The sequence below is a fragment of the Schistocerca gregaria genome, chromosome 1 (assembly GCF_023897955.1).
Source record: "Schistocerca gregaria isolate iqSchGreg1 chromosome 1, iqSchGreg1.2, whole genome shotgun sequence".
Taxonomy (NCBI): domain Eukaryota; kingdom Metazoa; phylum Arthropoda; class Insecta; order Orthoptera; family Acrididae; genus Schistocerca; species Schistocerca gregaria.
In genome coordinates, this window is record NC_064920.1 from 669,319,754 (window position 1) to 669,337,291 (window position 17,538).

General features: G+C 41.9%; 1 long non-coding RNA gene across 1 annotated transcript in view; it reads right to left on the reverse strand.

Moving 5' to 3' along the window:
- The window catches only part of LOC126362556 (uncharacterized), a 427,566-nt gene extending 412,561 nt beyond the window's left edge, over nucleotides 1-15,005 (reverse strand). The window contains exon 1 of the long non-coding RNA XR_007566239.1: nucleotides 14,804-15,005. This is a non-coding gene — a long non-coding RNA (uncharacterized LOC126362556). The remainder of the gene's footprint in view (nucleotides 1-14,803) is intronic.
- Nucleotides 15,006-17,538: the final 2,533 nt, after the last annotated feature.

Here is a 17,538-nt window from a genome sequence, read left to right on the forward strand (position 1 = left end):
ACAGAGAACGTGAATAAGGTAGCCGGCGGCGATAGTGACTGGATAACATGAGTTCCATCCTCTCTTTGTACTTAGTGCTTAAGTACAGACATCCCTCCAGTGGTAGGAAGGTTCATCTGCTCTGTGCTCTCTTCTGTCCTAATCTGGAGTCTTTACAAAGCCTAAAGTGAAGTGTTTACATCAGTCCGAAGAGAAGTGTGTTCTTCAAGAGCCATCTGTAACTGAGATGTGTTGCGGCCAGTATTGGAAGCGTCGCCCAATGACAGTGGAGATTTCGACTTCCAATGAGTGAATAATGCTTCTGAATGACCCAATGAGAAAGCTGTATTCTGAAATTTTAAACTGAACGTTACTGTGAAGCGTTGTAAAGAACATTCACGCACCTTGGAGGAAACCACACCTGCCTAGAGCTCTCTTACGTGCCTAAAAGGCTTCGGCGAGGCTTCCATGTTCCTTTCGACAGAAAAACACGTATTTAGCAACTCTCCTGGACAGTGATCTGTGGGGACGAGAAGGCCTCCCTTCCTGCCTGTGACCAGGCGCCTGCCAAACCACAACAATTTTATAGCGGCAAATTCCTCTTAAAAGGACACTAATCTCGTGTATCCAAATTGTAAGCTCTCAGGCCTTCTAAATCTTCACCAACTACATAGCAAAATCAGGAGAACAAACAGTGAAACGAAAAACAGTCACTGGCAATGCTAATTCAGATTACAAAGCAGTGTAACTGAACGACTACTTTACATGGGAATTTGCATACTATCCTCTGAAATATATTAGTGGACAGTTTCAGAGAAAAATGGCCACGTTACACATTGCGTTAATAGACGGTCAAATGTATGAATGTATAATCCCCGTTGCCTGGTGATGATGATGATTTCGATCGATACTGGCAAGAAATAGCTTCCTTTGCATCAGCACTACTTTCTGTACAGCACTGTTCGTTGGACACCCACCAGGCTCATGCATGTAGCTGAGCGCCTTATCGCCCCAAGAAACCTCCTTACACTAGTCCATAGATCAATCGCGTATCGGAGCAGATTTGCGACTGGATTCAGGACCTCCTTGCAGATAGAACTCAACACGTCGCTCTTAACGGAACAAAATCGACAGATGTAAAGGTAACTTCCGGAGTATCCCAAGAAAATGCGATAAGGCCATTACTGTCTACAGTATACTGGGTGATTATCATTAATGTAAAACTTTCAAACGCTGTAGAAATAACACCACTGGTCAGAATGACGTCAAAAAAAATGGTTCAAATGGCTCTGCGCACTATGGGACTTAACGTCTGCGGTCATCAGTGCCCTAGAACTGTCGTGCGCATGACTGGTGCTTTCATTTACGTGTTCTGACACGTACAGCACCATCTATTGATCAATTTTCACACTATTTTTTCTTCTACCATATGTTTTCACCATTCTCTGATAATATTCCGTTGCAATTTGACGTCATTCTGACGAGTGGGTTATTTCTACAGCGCCTTGAAAGGTTAACTTTGATTATAATCACCCTGTATATAAATGATGTAGTAGAAAATATCGGATGCTCTTCAAGGCTGTTCGCCGATTATGTAATTGTCTATAACAAAGTAGCAACGTTAGAAGGTAGTAACGGTTTACAGAGAATTGATTAATAGTACAGGCTCGGGCAGCTGGTCTTGAAAGTAAATAAATGTAAGGTATTGCTCATACATACGTAAAGAAATCCACTACTTACAGCTTCACTATTGACGACAAACCGCTGGAAAAAGAATCTACCGTAAAATATCTGGGAGTAACTATCCAGAGCGACCTTAAGTGGAATGACCACCTAAAGCAAATAGTGGGAAAAGCAGATGCCAGACTCATTTATAAGAAGAATTTTACGAAAATGTAACTCATCTACGAAGGAAGTGACTTACAGGACACTTGTTCGATCGATTCTTGAGTACTTTTTCATCACGGGATCGTTTAACCGGTGTGAGAACGTTACAGAGATGCTCGATAAATTAAATTGGCAGACGGCAAACGCTTTCCGGAAAGAGTCGGAAAACATTACTTCCCCCCATATATGTCTCGCGTAATGACCACGAGCCGAAAATTCGAGAAATTAGAGGTAAAACAGAGGCTTACCGGCAATCATTCTTCCCACACCTATTCGCGAGTGGAACAGTGTTGGAGGGCTCAGTTAAAGACACAAAATGCCCTCTGACACACACTATTAGATGTCTTGCGGAGTATGACGTAAATGTAGAATGGTGGCGCCTGCATCACCTACACGTGGTATAAAAATAAAAAGCTAACATACAGAGGGGTCCAAAAAGATGTATCCACTGTTTAAAAGTCTATAACTGGCAAAATAATTGACGGAGTTGTCTCATCTTTGGTAGTGTAATAGTTTGTAGTTCCGGCAATCGCCACACAAGCGTTGTATTGCGTTGTTTTGTCTTGTCAGATGACAGTCGCCAGATAGTCAGTGTTTTGTTCTTAGTTACACCTAGTTACTCGAGTAAACATGGCTGCTGCGAGGCTTACATTCGATGAAAGGAAGTCAGTTTTGAAGTGGTATTTTAAGTACGAAAACATCAATGGGGTTCAACGGCAATGGCGAAATGAATATGAAACAGAGCCACTGATACGTTTAACGATTCGTCGCATTCGAGACCAATTTGAAGCCGAAAGCTGTGTTAAAGATGTACACAAACAACGATCTGGACGACCTGTAACAGTAACAAGTCCAGCTAACTCCAGTCGTGTGTTACAACAATTCACTCGCTCACCACAGAAGTCTGTGAGACAGTGTGCCCGTGAAACTGGAGTGAGTCGCTCAAGTGTTCGGCGAATTTTGAAGACAGCAAAGTGGAAGTGCGACATCCCATGATTGATGCACGCAATGAACGAGGACGACCCAGATCGTAGAATGGAGTACTGCGAGTGGTTTACTAAAATGGTGCGCACGGTTCAAACTCAATGGTACAGTAAATTGCCACAATTGCATCTACTGGGCCGTCGAAAATCCGAACGTCCATGTAGACAAATCCTTGAATTTTCCTGAAGTAAATGTGTGGCGGGGCTTGATTGGGCCATTCTTCTTTGACGGCACAGTTACCGGTGAGGTGTACCTTCAGAAGCTTCAGACATCCATTTTACCTGCCATCCGAGACTTGTACGGAGGCGGAAGAGTTTACTTTCAACAAGATGGTGCCCCAGCCCACTACCAAAATCGTGTTAGGGCGTATCTCGACTAAAATCTACCAGGAAGATGGATAGGCCGTAGAGGTGACGTGTAGTATCTACCACGTTCCCCAGACCTAACTCCTCCGGACTTTAACTGTGGGGACACTAAAGGACGTTGTTTATCGGCGGAAGTCACGCACATTGGATGAACTTCGAGAATCCATCGTACATTCATGTGCAAATATCCAACTGAACACGTTGCAGTCAGTAGTTCGGCTGCAGTTCGTTTGTGTGTGGATGTTAATGGTGACTATTTCGAACACCTACAGTGATAACTTTAAGTTGGACTTTAAGCTACACTTTCACCAAAAATGAGACAACTCCGTCAATTAGCTTGCAAGTTATGGACTTTTAAACAGTGGATACATTTGTTTGGACCCCTCTGTAGTTTCAGCCCACAATGCCATATAGGATTACATTTAGGGTAGTACATCAAGCAATGACGGAGCTGTCTGTGTGAAAAAGCGCCTAATATAAATTAAACTTATGCGCAGAGCTGCCAAGTAACACAGTTAGATCAGACTTGGACCATACGTAGAAAGAAATTTTACGGTGAAGTACAGAACGTAATAAAGAAATTCGCAATGAGAAGAACAGATATGCCATTTTTGCTCAAAGTGAAGAATTGCTCTGGAGTCACTGCGGTTTATGGCGGTTCCCTCAACATTACAAAACGAGGGTCATGGTACTTAATAGGACAAGTGTAGACCACGGCTGGCAATGCAACATGCCCCCGATGTTGCCACTAGATTGGCAAGGAGTTCTTCTGGTAGTGTGTTCCATTCACTCACAGCAAGTATGACAGTTGCTGGATGGTCGTTGACAGATGTGAATATGCCGCAGTACGTCTCCTGAACGCATCGCACACCCAGAGGAATGAACCTCCACCTGCGCTGTTCGATGTGGTGTATGGTGTAACAATGTATGTAAAACTGTAACCTGGGTGGGACGAAGTCATATTGTGGTGAACAAATTGCGAGAATTGGACGTTCCGTCTACTAACGCATCTCTGTGCCTTATCGAAACAAAGAATTTGTTTTAAGAACTCTTTGTGAAGGAAATAGAGGGATAGTACTTGGGAGAGTAGGAGAGAGATTGCATTGTTGTGAAACGCCATTACTGTATACAGTAAATGTTCAAATAGTTTTTTTTGCATAAAATGGAATCCGATAACTAGCATCAAGTATTTAAGGTGTGTGTATCTCCATACCGAAAATAGTTAATTATCGCGGTACAGATATTACGAGATGTTGATCGCTAGGAGGTGAAGTTTGGAAGGATAGTGCGAACTTGGATTTTCCACGGTCAGAATTCGTCGAGAGATTGTCTCCGAATTATGAACTTTAACTTGTTAATTTGTCGGACCTATCATCCAGACCCATCAACCACCGTAGGACACAGTTGTGCCGAACAATCTGCGTAGGGAGTAAAGGTTTCAGAGATTTCAGCTGGAACTGATAACGACGAAGAATTTCCACGAGATCGCCGTTGCTGAATACATCTCTTGCTCTCCTGTAGTACTTTAAACGAAATATTTTTATTTTCCAGGTTTTCATGAGAGTAAAGATAAAGGGAAGTAGGGAACTAAGCTAAACGAATTAAAACCAATAACTAAACCAATAATTAAAATAAAAGCACACGTAAAGAATATTTATTTATAATAATAAATAAATAATGAATAGAAGGATGTTGAAGATTAGGTGGGTAGATCACATAACTAATGAGGAGGTATTGAAAAGGATTGGGGAGAAGAGAAGTTTGTGGCACAACTTGACTAGAAGAAGGGATCGGCTGGTAGGACATGTCCTGAGGCATTACGGGATCTCAAATTTAGCATTGCAGGGCAGCGTGGAGGGTAAAAATCGTAGAGGGAGACCAAGAGATGAATACACTAAGCAGATTCAGAAGGATGTAGGTTGCAGTAGGTACCGGGGGATGAAGGAGCTTACACAGGATAGAGTAGTATGGAGAGCTGAATCAAACCAGTCTCAGGACTGAAGACTACAACAACAAGAACAACAACAACAACAATAACAATGAATAGTTTTAATTAACTAACCAATAATAATAACAATAACAATAATAGTATATTTGAGCTGGTGCGTCTCTGACGCCAGTGTCCATCGTTTGTCATTCTGATCTTTGAGTCGACTTCGATGCTTATTTGTCTTCTACACGTCTTTGGTGGCGGGATTTAACGGCAGCGCATGCGCTCTGCCAGAGGGGCGTGCGGGTATCCGCGGTGTGAGGTGGAGTGGCGACAGGCTGTGTATGTGTGTAGCGGTGGTGTAGCACGCCGAGAATCCGAGTTGGCACCATGAAGGAGCGTGGCTAGCCGCTACGACGCGTTTAATCGCGCAAGGCAGATCCATTGCCCATAGTGATGGGGTTTTCCTAGAGATTGAAAGGACAAATTCCTTCGAGTCTGTGACAAGCTACACAGGCCGAATGAATTGGAGTCGTCGAGTTGCTTCAGTGCGTTGTGTGCATCTTAACTGCATATTACAGTGTACTAACACCATTTGGGACTGTTCTAGTTGTTTATCACTGAATTCGATGTCGTGACTTGATACGGCCGTTAAGGAATTGTAGCGACGCCCAACTAAGAGACACGAAGTATAGCTAAATACGTAGCTGGAAGTGCAACAAGTAGTGCGTATGTTGGTGTCTGACGTTCCAAGCCACGCCAGGATATTGCTCCCATTCTACCTTGTAGTTCATTATTGTAGTCTGGTGTTTAAATGCGCGCCGAGATAATTGTGTGTCTTTTTAACTTCAAGGTCATGATTTTATTGGTCGTTTTAAGCAATTCGTTCATTAAATTTTAAGGGTCATGACTGGCCAAGAAACTCACGGAGGTTAATTGTGCTTGCATTTAATTGTGACGTATACCACTGAAAGTTAGTGATAACGTGCGCCCTAGATAAGATTGTGTATCTCATGCCTCTGGAACCGAGTACCACGGTGACAGAGTGATACTTAAGGCGCTGCCTCCCCCCCCCCCCCCCCCCCCCCCCTTGCATATCGGGTTATGTTGTTACTGTTTCGTGATTCCATCCTTCCGGTGAAGCGTTATGGTGTCTGAAGTTTAAATTGCAGTGCAAAGTTGAGTACATTTCTGTTTCATTTTCTGTCCCGTGGATCTCCTGTATTGGTTAAAATCTGTTGGTGTGCTCGCGTCTATCCGATTCATACGCAGAATTGAAGCGGCCTCATTTTAGGGGCTATTTTTCATATTGTTATGTTCTGGTAGCAATGGTTTTATGAATATTTTTCATTAATCGTCTTGGTTAACCAAACTAAAAAAAATTGTTTGATGAAATTAATGCACCTCAGTAGTGGAAGTGGTTCTTGTTTTCACCAATAAAGGTTTTATGAATATTGTTTTATTTAAGGAAAGTTGGCTAGTCAGATGTTGCAGGATCTGTGTTTTGGACTTAATGTATTTTCTTTGAGGTTGGAAGTAATTAGAGTTCTAATAGGAATCGTGTGGACATCAGTTTCTTCTAAGTGATGAAATTTATCTGAGTTAGTTCACATAGTCATATTCAATTTTTGAGGTTTTATGGGCATTTTTCTACTTAAAGAGATTTGTTTATGTCATTTGTTAACGTTATATGGCTTTATAAGGCAATCGCCTTTGTATTATTGTTATGACTGGAATTTGATAAAAGCTTTATGATTGAAATAAAGAAATATGTGGCAACTACAACGGATTAGTCCTGTGATTACAGTGTGTCATTGAGATCCAAATACCAATATTTAAATTGTAATCGATAAAAATGAAGTCAGGGTCGTATGCACCCTTGAAAGACGCACACAGGGAAGGAGTACAGTGTCACAATAACGCTGACCGATCAGGGTCCTGTGTCAAACGGTTCAAAAATGGTTCAAATGGCTCTGAGCACTATGGGACTTAACATATATAGTCATCAGTCCCCTAGAACTTAGAACTACTTAAACCTAACTAACCTAAGGACAGCACACAACACCCAGCCATCACGAGGCAGAGAAAATCCCAGACCCCGCCGGGAATCGTACCCGGGAAACCGGGCGTGGGAAGCGAGAACGCTACCGCACGACCACGAGATGCGCGCCCTGTGTCAAATATTTGTACGTTATGTCTCCCCACACCAGAACATATTACGTGTCCCACGCCACGCAATATGAGGATGTATCCAGATCACTGCTCAGACTGAATCTGCTCGTATCTGAGAACAGCAAGTGACCCCAATTCTCGTTGGTCCGGTTCCTTTGCTGTTGGTGGTATCGTCCGAAACGGTGCAGCCGACGTGCGGGTGTCGACGGAACACAATGTACTGGTCGTCGTCCAAAGACAGCGCCACTACGCAGTTGCCGTGCCACTGTGGAGCTTGAGACTGCGTGCCTTGTAGTCCCGTCAAATGTCAATGCAATTGCACTTGGGTCACTTCCCGCCTGTCGCACAATGCAGCGGTCATCCGCTGCTGTAGTTGACCGTGGTCGACCACCTACTGTATTTCGGGCAGCTGAGCCTGTTGTTTAGAACCCTGCCCAGGTTCGTGAAACAATGCTGTGAGCAATACCAAAGTCTTGGGCTACACCCGTCACATTTAATCCTTCTTCCAGTACCTACCCCGCATGAAATCGATATGCTGTCCACGGGGCATATTATAACGAAGAGCACCACCGCATTGTACCGTAACTGCTCACTGATTGACACAAAGTGTCTTGTCCCATTCTTTGATCTGCCCCGTGTTGCGGGCTCAGCCCCACATGGCGCTATAGTCACGCTGACCCCACGCCATGTGGCGTGCATGACTTGGAGACCTCTGGCAACTTCCTCGCGCAATTTCATACGTCTTTACCGAGAAGTTAACATATTATTATACTTTATTTATCTCGTGTTGAAGTTTCACAGAGAGTATATTTGTGGTCTGAACTCAAGAACGTTCTGCGGACGTCTGTTTTAAACACAGGGGATACTAAATACAGATTTCTAATACATTTATTCCTTAATGAATTTTGTGCCAGCGGTCTTACCGCAGTGGTAACACAGATCACCGAATTAAGCGCTGTCGGGCTTGGCTAGCACTTACATGGGTGACCGTCTCCGGGGTCTGCCAAGAGTTCTTGGCAAACGAGATGTACTCAAGCCCTTGTGAGGCCAATTGAAGAGCTGCTTGAACGAGAATTAGCGGCTGCGGTCCCGAAAACTGACCACAGGCGGGGGAGCCGTGTGCTGACCACATGTTCCTCCATATTTGCACCTGGTGACCCCCTTCGATTGAAGGTGACACGGCGGTCGGTCAGTACCGTTGGGCCTTTTGAGGCCTGTTCGAACAGAGATTAATAGCTATTTTGGTTATTAACGAATTTTGTCGTAAAGAATACAACGCCGGCCAGTGTGGCCGAGCGGTTCTAGACGCTCCAGTCTGGAACAGCGCGACCGCTACGGTCGCAGGTTCGAATCCTGCCTCGGGCTTCGATGTGTGTGATGTCGTTAGATTAGTTAGATTTAAGTAGTTCTAAGTTCTAGGGGACTGATCACTTCAGATGTTAAGTCCCATAGTGCTCAGAGCCAAATAATAGAGCTGTTTTTCAAAACCAACTGGAGTGAATAGTAGGAAAAAGATTAATCACACTTAATAAAATATTCTGGGCTACTCTGCTGTCGTTTGACGAATTTCTTGTTGGAACCCAAAGTTTCGTCCCTGTCTACGGAGGACATCTGCGAGGGGGTATTTAGCCTCTTATAAGGCCCGATGCACACTCTGTTCAAATGGCTCTGAGAACTATGGGACTCAACATCTGAGGTCGTCACTCCCCTAGAACTTAGAACTACTTAAACCTAACTAAACTAAGGACATCACACACATCCATGCCCGAGGCAGGATTTGAACCTGCTCCCGTAGCTGTCGCGCGGTTCCAAACTGAAGCGCCTAGAACCAAAAGGCCACAAAGGCCGGCTATGCACACTTTGTCTCTCCACTGATCGAGCCGGGGTGTAGGTCGGACCTTCGAAGATTGTTTTGCGGAGATGAGAACGAAACGTTCAGTTTCAATAACGAACTCATCCGACAACGGCGTAGCAGCCATGAATATTTAATAAGTGTGACCTTTATGGTGGTTAAAGTTATATTGCACAATAAGAATAATCTTAAAATTTTAAGTCATTCACGAACACACATTTTCAATAACTTGCCAGTAGCCATAAAACGTTTACCTGTCAATAAGGTTCGGTTTGAGATGAGCATAAAGGATTTATTGATGGCAAACTCCTTCTACTCCACCAACAAGTCTCTTAGTGGAATCAACTGCTGTATATATTATTGATCGGGGAGGTCTAAGGCGCTGCAGTCATGGACTGTGCGGCTGGTCCCGGCGGAGGTTCGAGTCCTCCCTCAGGCATGTGTGTGTGTGTGTTTGTCCTTAGGATAATTTAGGTTAAGTAGTGTGTAAGTTAGGAACTGATGACCTTAGCAGTTAAGTCCCATAAGATTTCACACACTTTTTTATATTATTGATAGTAATAAATAACTTCAATCTTAACTATAAACTGACTTCTGTAGTTTCTTCATTAAAGCAATGCGATCTATGTGAATCTTATAAACTGATTTAATGTTTGATGAAGCGTGGTTACAACAGCGCAAGAAATTTCTTCTCCGCCTCACTGTATTATAAATTTTACTGTTTTGTGAGAAATTTGGTATTACCACTTAAACGGAAACGTGTTTATGATTTATCTTTTTCTGTGAGGAACGTTTCACTGTGAAACGAATATTAGGCTTTTGTTTTAAATAAATGTTATGTGTTCTTGTCTGATTATATGTGCCGAACTTTCTTGATGATATCGTCAGTATGCATCTATTTAACAAAAAGTATATCTAATCTGTAATCTAATCGATTCTAACGACATCGCTCGTTCGTTCTTGTGATCAGTGGTTTATATAAGAAATGAGTCCTATGGACGGATGAAAGTCCATTCCTGGTGTGAGCAGCCGCGGAGGTTCTCTGCAGCAGACTATACTTGAGCCTGACATCCGGTTCATACGAAGCCCATTACAGTTCGGTGGTCCCTATTCGTTAATTCTTATGCCTGTCTGGTGATGATTGCGCACATCTTAGATAACGTCAAGTTCACAATTAGAGCTTAACATTGCACATGAGTATGCGTGACTACGGTGAAAACCCCATGGGAATTTTCAGCCGTTCCTCTTTAGAACTTACTCGATTATCTTCCTGACTCGTTCTCGCGGAGAATGCATTCGTTGCCTTGCAGCCCTGCGGCTGGATGTTCAGACGGATGCCGCGTCGTCAAACAGAGCGCATTAAGTGTGCTGTGAGGGGACGTGTGGTCATATTGTGACACGGACCGCCATCCGGCCACAGAAATGTAATAACGCTGATACCATGAGAGGGCGGGAGGCGAAGAAGAGACTATCCAAAACCGTGCGAACAACGCCAGAAAGAGGCGTACAGAAAGACCGAATTTTGTTGGATATAATTTGTGTATGTGGTGTTAAACAGCTATAGTAAAGGTTAGGAGCTGCATCATGCAACACACAGCTGAACTTATTTTTATTTTGACAGTCGATTTCGGTCACAATCTTACCAATCTCGGATCATTAAAGACGTATTTAACTATGTCTTTCACATTTGCAACAAACTCTTGAAATGATCGATTTTGCTGTTACTTGTGATATGACCAATGGGACACAGAAGGACCTTTAGAATATTTCATCGGTACTTGCAAGAACATAGACAGATTAAAAACTTTAATAAACGGTAATGTTTCCTCACAACAAAATTTATTTAACAGTTCATTATGAACCGTCTTTCGGCTTTCTGGGCCTTTGTCAGATAACTTAGTACTAAACAGGTACTCTACAAACATCAGAGAGAATTCATAGCTGTGCAAAGATTTTTTTCAAAGATATGTGACATTTTAAGACACAAAAATACTAGAAGAAGCTCTGAGCGAATAAATCCTAGGTAGTGAAGGAAAGAGATCCAATAGATCGCTAAATCCGTCGTTTTATGACAGCAGATCTAGATTTCAACTATTACATCGTCATCTTCAGTGCTAAAAGTCACAAAACAGGAGACTCAGGAACAAATTAAGATAGATGACACCATATCGGAACTGTGAACGTGAGTACGACACAGCTGTATACCATATAACAACAGATGACATTATTCCAAAGTATCACAGTATTATATATTATGTAACACTTCGGACTAATGTGACATGTTGTTATATGGTATGTAAGTGTGTGGTACTTAGTTCAATCTTCTGATACGGTATAAACGATATTAGTTTGTTTCTGAGTGTCCTGATTCCTAATTTTTAGCCATGAAGGTGACTATGTAATAGTTGAAATCTGGATCTGCTGTACTAAAACGACGGATTTCACCATAGAATGCTGGCTGTTCTTTTCTCCATTGTCTATATCCGTCGATCGCTGCGTACAGTGGGATCATACAATTCCAATCTGGTTAAAATAAATCTTACAATATTCTATACTTGAAGATTAAAAGCATAGGAGTGTATAAGACAAAATTGTTGTATAAATGAGTAATGACAAAGGCTACTTACTTTGTATGGACAAAGTGATGAATTTGATGGACAGGCCGAAATGTGGATGTGGAACAGTTACAGCAAGCGTATGAGCATATAATCTAATAGTGATAAATGTATGAACTGGCTTCTGCCCTTTTAGTAAGAGTGAATAATGAAACTGTGTTTGGTCATTAAGGACCAGTTCAATATTCTTTGACTGGTGTTTATTAATAGCCAGAATTTCGAGTAATGGAAGTTTTCTCCCTTTAGTCCCTCTATGGAGAACATCGCATTTAATGTCATTCTTAAGACATTCATTCAGAGCATGTTCAGCAAAGATTGAATCTTTTTTTCAGTCTCCAGCTCCTATCTGATTGCCCTACATACACTATGCCAAACGGATTGTATGAAATCCTATTAATTCTAATCTTTTCTGAATGTGAAATCTCGCCTTAACTGTTGAACAGAATGCGGGCAACTGTAATCCTAATATAAAAAGCTAGAGTTTATTTCCTGGATTTTAGTTTGGTGACAAGTACTTGTGAAGCCCTACCTACACACAGAATGGGGGCCCATTTGTTATCATAAGAAAGTAAGAAACGTCACTGTCTGGAAGTAGTTAATGCGGAACGGCAGCTAGACTGATCACAGGTTTGTATTACTAACGGGGAGAGCTCCGAGGAAATAATGAGGAACGTCAAGCATCAACTGATAGATGGTTAGATGGGGACGCCAACCACGCCGCGCAAGCCTACACTCAAAGTTTCAAGAACCAGTAATAGGTTCAAAATGGTCCAAATGGCTCTGAGTACTATGGGACTTAACATCGGAGGTCATCAGTCCCCTAGAACTTATAACTACTTAAACCTAACTAACCTAAAGACGTCACACACATCCATGCCCGAGGCAGGATTCGAACCTGCGACCGTAGTGGTCGTGCGGTTCCAGACGGAAGCGCCTAGAACCGCGTGGCCGGCCCAGTAATAGGGGGGAAAGAAATATACAGCAGCCCCGTATGTGTCGCTTTCTCAGACTCTGCGAATACAAGATGAGACTAATTATCGGCGCACAAAGAGGAGTTTAAACTGTCAGTTCTCCTGTGTTCCCATTTACGAATGGAATAGGAAGGAACAATAACACGTTTTACAATGGGAAATAACCTCAGTCGTAAAATTTGCAGTGGCTCGCAGCGTACGGATGTCGATGCAGACCCCTCTTACCGGAACAGAAACAAGATTGTCTCGCTTATTTGTTTTGCACGATGGGACCCTGCCCACACGGATATATAAGAAACCCAATTCAATAATCCGATTGACCTTATGAAGCCGTAGTTAACGTCACGGTTAGCTGGTGTATTATTTTCTTCCCCTCGTAACTTACTCTCAAACGGCATGAAACGGTGGGAGAAGCATTCTTAGCAATGGTTCAATTTAAGCAGCCCTGTTGTAGGCCAAAATTAAATTAGCTATTCCTGCAGAAATGAAAGCGAAACGCTGGTAAAAGTGGCAGGGCACCGCCGAGAAGTGTCTGGGGCGTTCCAGAAAATATTGTCAGCAGCGCTCAGAATTTTCAGGAAAAAGAGCAATTCCTTCGCCACTCTACTGTTGCACGTCACTTGCTTTCCTCAAAATGCTTGCGGTCTGTCTAAAATATTCCCTCGAGGAGAAATGGTATTATTTCAGAGACGTACACAGACCGGAAAATTAAATGTTTCGCTCAAGTACACTTCACTCAGAGGTACCAAGAATTAATCTTCTGATACGAATTCTTGCTTCGTACACACGAAGAAACATAGTAAAGAGATGTGGACGAGTGGCAGAGAGAAAGTACAGTTAAATGTCGTATTTGTTGTAGTTTATCATGTTTGAAGGAGCCTACTTTAGGGTTTAAAGTGTAACCGATGTTGACATCATTAGAGGCGGAGAGGGATTAAATACTGTTGTTTTAAGGGGAGGGGCTGGGGAGGTGGAGAATAGGCTGCCGAAGGAATTCAGACGTATCTTTTCGGAAGGATACTTCCTTGTATTTCCATTAAGTGATTTACGGATATTCACCTAAACGGGGATCTGAACTGTCGTCCTCCCAAATGTGAGTGCAGTCTTGGCCTGACCCCAAATTGTTGAAATGGCTCTAATCACTATGGGACTCAACATCTGAGGTCATCAGTACCCTAGAACGCAGAACTACTGAAACCTAACTAACCTAAGGACATCACACACATCCATGCCCGAGTCAGGATTCGAACCTGCGACCGTAGCAGCAGCGCGGTTCCAGTCTGAAGCGCCTAGAACCACTCGGCCATAGCGGCCGGCGGCGTAACCCTATCCTGAGACAGGTTTGAGGAGTCTCACAGACAGATAACGCAGTTCCAACTATGAAGTTGCCCATGAACTATTGGATCTGTTCGAAATACAATAATTCGGCGTAAAATAACTTGTGCTTAAAAAGTCGGCAAAATATGATGCTATACATTTCTTCCTATGATAGTTTGATAATAGTTATTTCCCTGCGGTATCCGATAGTGAAAGATAACGCGAAACCTTTTTTCTGCCTACGCCGTTCAGAGTCCACACTGTTCTCACCGTTGAGTCTTTGTGCAAGTGTAAAGCAAACTACTTTATTTCCGGAAAATATTTTTGGCCACTTGTCGAATAACAGCTCGCATTGTACCACTCCACTACAAGGCCACATCAGCCAATACACGGATAATCAACTGACACTCTTCGATCTTTATAAGATTTTATGAAATGCTCTATGCAAAGAAGTTAGTGCGAAAAACTGCAAAAGAAAGGATCGGTATAGTCAATCAAAGATTTCCTTTCGGCAAACGTGTGCAACAGGTAATAAAAATTTAGACGGCTGTGCGACACGTTTGTCATTGCATAGCCGTCCTCTTTAGTTATATACTTTAACAAGTTTGCAACTTTTCGAACACTGTGGAAATCAAACACTGCATTATTACCATATGTTCGAATAAACCTGGCGCGCAACAAATTCATATACAATAGCTGCTTGACCTTAAACTAAGCATGAATGTGCTTACCGTCATTCAAATGAAAATCCTCCTTTGCCGAGCAGTACTGTTCAGCATCAAAATTCCACCGCAGCCTAGTTAAGAAAGCGTCTTTACTCTCCACTAGCTTACAGTGAACTGTGAACGCAAAGTTAACACCAGGCCTCACTCTCTTATCCTTATCTTCATACAGTATACTCAATTTGTATATAGTACACACTGTATACTCTAGTTTTACTAGGCATCGCGAGCGCTACTGTTCTCGGACCGGAAGTTGATACGGTGCCAGCAGCGGAAGTTGCGTATAGATGGGGAAGTGCTACTATATACGTAATGTATCTGGAAAGACAGCGCCAGTTGTCGAGCAGCCGCATTGCAGCAGCACTGAACGACTTACAGGAATGGCACGTTATTATAGGAGGACATTATATAAAGCTGTTGATAATATTGCTATTAGTAGGAAGAAAAGTGCAGGTGCGAAAGTGATTTTGCATGGCTCTTCAGTGTTTTGTGGATGTGTGCTGAATTTTACGCTTACTAAAGCAGACGCTAGTGGACATGTTAATGGTTGGGTTACTGTGGCTGTAGTACGTGGTGGTAAAGTAGAGACTGTAGCAGGCCTGGAGACGTTTAACAGTCGAGAAATTATTGCTTATCGGACATTTCAGATTTGTAACAGAGATAGGGGTACATCTTATTATGTTCACAATGCCTTTGGTTCTTAGAACGAGGAATAATCGCAGAATAAATGAGTCACAGTCTGTGATTGTATGGGTTAAAGGAGCTCTTAATTTCAGCAAGATTAAAGTCGTATATACTGTATTTGTATGCAATTCTTCCAATCCATATGTGGCATACAGCAAACCAGTGCTTACCAGCATTGGTTAAAAACAGTCTTGGTTGCAATTTTATTTTTTTATTTTTCAACGACGCGTTTCGCCTTATTTAGGCATCTTCAGGTTATCTTTTCTAGATGGACGCGAGTGACACAAAGACCTGCATAACGCGTTCCCGTTCACAGGAGCGAGTAACAGAATAAGATAACCTGAAGATGCCTAAATAAGCCGAAACGCGTCGTTGAAAAATAAAAAAAATAAAATTACAATCAAGACTGTTTTCAACCAATACTATAGTATTTGTATGCAATGCTTTTTATCAGATTTAGAAACAATCATAGCAAACACGTTTTTAATTGCGACTGGTTTCGACCATAAACTGACTTTCTTCACGGACCCTAAATTATTAATGAGCAGATGGCAAAAAGAGTGTTTACGACACACGTTTGAATACGACATCATTTCTCGTGCTCACTTTGCTGGTTAAGACACGCTTTCTGAAAAGCGTTTTTCTGTGAATAAGCCTAAAGAACTAAAAATAATTTTATAATTAATGTCAACCACGTTTCGAACTACATAAAGTAATATTTGTGCAAATAGAGCGATACGTCAGTTATATGCAGTGTCGTATACATTTTTAAATCGTAAGCATTTAGTCGTATACATTTTATTTTTAGTGTCGTATGTATCTTGGAATGTGCAATGGATTCCAACCACGTTCGAAGGTGATTAAATTAGATAGATGATATACCACTGCAACAGAAGGAAGTAATAGGTTGCGGTGAACACCGAAACGCTAACTGTCCGCGTTGGAAAAAATAAAAGCTTTAATTGTCACGCACTTTGGAAGATAAACTTCCTGATATTCACCATTGTTCCAAAAGGAAGATTCAGTCAGACAAATCAAAATATAGGTCCTGATGGTGGAACAATGCAAATGATTTCTTAGTACTGAACAACATTTTTTGAGTAGGTTCATTCATTACTGTATTTTGAAGTGAAAATAACCTGTTCTTTTGGGTCAAATATAGCATGGTAGGGAATATTTAAAAGCAAAATTCATACAAAATAAGTTTAAACGTTTGAGGATTTTTGCAAATAAATCGAGATAAACAGGATCTCTTCTAAGAATAGCTCACAATAAGTTTATGCAAACACATCATTACTATCAATTTTCCTTCTAGTGTCCACTTTTCAGTGCGCTTTACACGTAGTTCAGAATTGCTGAACGATTGTAGAAGGAGCTCATAGATGTAAAGAAAGATACTGTCTGTGTAAATGACTGAACGTGAGACTTTTTGAATTTGAAGTTAACATAAAAGAAAAATCTTTTGAAATGTGTAAACAACATGACACGTTATGTCAGATTTTTATATTGCGCTTCACAGTTTCACAACAACTGAATAAACTGGGACGCAAAATATTTACGATTAAACATAAAGTTCCCTTAGTACAGATCACGGGATGAGTGGTCAGGCCTTTTAAAACACAGAAGTCGTGAAAACCAGAAACCTTGTCACTGCTTTAAACCTTAACTTACAGGTTCATAAAAGACTATGACCCCGGCTTTCAAAGTCCATCTCTTGAAGAGGAACGTGCCTTACAGGTGAGCAAACGCGATCTAACTTCATTTTAGATTTCATTGTGGCAAGGAACTTCAACATAGCGCTACGAAGGACTTAAAGGGGGGTTTAACATACGCTAAACCCAAACAAACTGAAACTTTAATGTTTACAGCAGATTTAATACAGCCAGTCATTTTATGTACTGTATATGTGAATTATACCATATAGGTGCAACTTGTGCAGTGCAAATGTGTTTGAACTCTGTATCCTACACCACAAAATCCACAGAAAAGATTGGGGCTAGTGTGACAGCAAAACGTAGAAATCCACGTCACTGCAACCGTATGCAATGAACTTCACTGCA